This window comes from Oratosquilla oratoria, chromosome 26 (assembly GCF_046742065.1).
Source record: "Oratosquilla oratoria isolate Oo_2021 chromosome 26, ASM4674206v1, whole genome shotgun sequence".
NCBI lineage: Eukaryota > Metazoa > Arthropoda > Malacostraca > Stomatopoda > Squillidae > Oratosquilla > Oratosquilla oratoria.
This window is the reverse complement of record NC_134802.1, coordinates 41,905,486-41,907,985: the sequence shown is the minus strand read 5'-3', so window position 1 is coordinate 41,907,985 and position 2,500 is coordinate 41,905,486. Positions and strand designations below refer to the sequence as shown.

Here is a 2,500-nt window from a genome sequence, read left to right as displayed (position 1 = left end):
TTCCTCTCTAGGCAGGACTCGAACTCAGATCGTTGAATCAGCGGTCGAGCACGGTACCAGTACACCGATGACCCATGTATGACTGTTTACCTAATCATGAACACAAAAAACAGAGCTATATTCGTGAGGTCCCGTTTCTTGAACTCTATCTATTTACCTACTTGTAGCATACAGGAAAGGAGCAACGCTCGTTGGGTCCCGTCTCATATTCTCCTATTTTCTATCGTACCTAGCCTCAAATTCATGTACAGTTCCAGCTTACTTTCCATCCTTGATTTCCAATTACCATATTCAGATTTGAACTCGTGTATTGTTTGAACGTGGGTTATATTACTCCGTACACTTTTCCAAGTATCTATGCATTTATATTGAAAACTGTATTTCTTCACATCTTTTAGACATGTGATCTTTCTTAATTTGCTTCCGTGACCTCTTAAAGCTCTCCCATCTTTATCTGAGAGATCTCTTCTGTTAATGCAATATATCCCCTTTAGTGATCTGAATACTGTCATCCTATCACCTCTTTTTCTTCGGTCTTTCAAAGTTGGCAGACCCACTGTTTTTAGTCTCTCCTCATATGGTTTATCTGTTAGGTTGGGGACCAGTTTGGTTGCTGCCCTTTGTATGCTCTCGATCTTGCTTGTATCCTTCAGTCTGTGTGGGGACCATACCACTTAACGCATATTCCAGTCTTGGACGGATCAGGGTTTGGATGAGTTTTCTTTTCTTTTTTTATCATCTCTTCATCCATATAGCGAAAAGCTACTTTGATCTTCTGCAGTAGTCCGTATGTCTCTTCCATAATCCTGCTGATATGTCTGTCAGGTGACAGGTTGTCTTTTATCAATACTCCCAAATCTTCCTCCTCTTTTGCTTTTGTAATAAGTCCACTTTCCAGGAATAGCTTAAGGGTGGTCTTTTGCCACTACTACCCATTTCTAGTATTTTGAATGCTTTGGTATTAAACTTCATTCCCGTTCTTAGCTCTATACAAAAATGGTGTTTAGGTCTTTTTGCAATAGTCTACAGTCCTCGAAATTGTTCACTCTTCTCGTGATTGTTGTGTCATCTAGAAACATGTTGGCATAGCTTGTTCCTTCCATCATGTCATTGACATAGATAAGAAACATTATTGGTACAAACACTGAACCTCGTGGAACTCCGCTCGTCACTGCTTTCCATCCTGACGTCTTATCCTTTGCTACTGTCCTCGTGTATCTTTCCTTCAAAAAGTCTTTCATTCACTCTAGTAATTTGCCTCTCATTCCTCCAACGTGCTCCAATTCCCACATAAGTCTCTAGGTCTAGTTACACACAGTCCACCCAACCCTTTCTCTCATGCAGTACATCAATCACTCTCGAGTAAAAGCTTCAAAGTTTCGACACACACGACCTTCCAGATCTGAACCCACACTGTCTGTCAGAATGTTCATCTTTTTAATTCATCTGGTCCATCGATCTTTCACAATCCTTAAAACATAATTACACTATTGTGTTGGTCAGTGATACCGACCAATGATTTAGTGGTGTCTCCTTGTTTCCACCTTTGTGAATTGGCACCACATTTTCCAGACAAGCGACACAATGCCCTCTTTCAATGAACATGTAATAAAACTGTGTGTGTGCGCTTGTGTGTATGTGTATGTGATTTTTTTGGGAGGTAAATTGCTACAAGAAGAATAAATGATAGAGGGTCATAAAAAGTTTTATAGTTGATAAAGAACGGGTATAGTTGATTGGCCAGTGGGGCTGATAATGTAATGGTCAAATGATTCAGCGTCAGGTTCCTTGTTTAGAGCAAAACACGTACAATACACCAGTGTGCTTATTGGAACCTGTAGGCTTTGAGGTAACACAGTAGTATAGCTCTGTTCTGCACCTGAGTATTGAAGCCAAAATCATGATACATAAACTACTCAGTCTTACTACTTTACTGAAGATCCTAAAGAATATAGGATTGGATACTGTAATCCTGTAGTCATTGTTTTTACTTCCACCTTTAACTTGTAGGTTCTTCGTAATTTAAACAACTCTTTTGCACCTTTACCAGGGTTATCAAGTACACCTCACTTGACTCTGACATAATAGATCATATCAGCTGGACACGTTACCAGGAACTGAATTCAGAACAGAGATACAAACCATTGCTACGATGATTTCCACGTCAATATCCTTCATATTTTTCCCCGATTAGTTTCTATAAGCACATGACAATGAAAAACAAGTTATTTTAAAAATATATATTTTATTTCCGTACATAATCTCTAAACACATTGACAACAAAATCAGTCTTAGTGTGACTATCTAAATGCAAATTTCTTAATACGACATCTTATTTGCACTACCCACTAGGAACAAAAAAAAAGCGGATTTGTTTGGCACAACCTTTCTCTGGCACATGATGTATGTCACAGGAAAAATATAATATAGGAATGCAGAGATCACTATACTGAACTAATTTGAACTATGGGAATCCAAACCACAATATTAACAATGGCTG

The 2,500-nt window shown here is 38.6% G+C and overlaps 1 protein-coding gene across 1 annotated transcript in view; it reads right to left on the bottom strand.

Moving 5' to 3' along the window:
* Positions 1-2,255: 2,255 nt before the first annotated feature.
* LOC143039487 (uncharacterized) overlaps positions 2,256-2,500 on the bottom strand; it is an 8,813-nt gene continuing 8,568 nt past the window's right edge. The window contains exon 3 of the mRNA XM_076209597.1: positions 2,256-2,500. This exon is cut by the window's right edge and continues 2,026 nt beyond it. The gene's annotated coding sequence lies outside the window, so the exon portion shown is untranslated.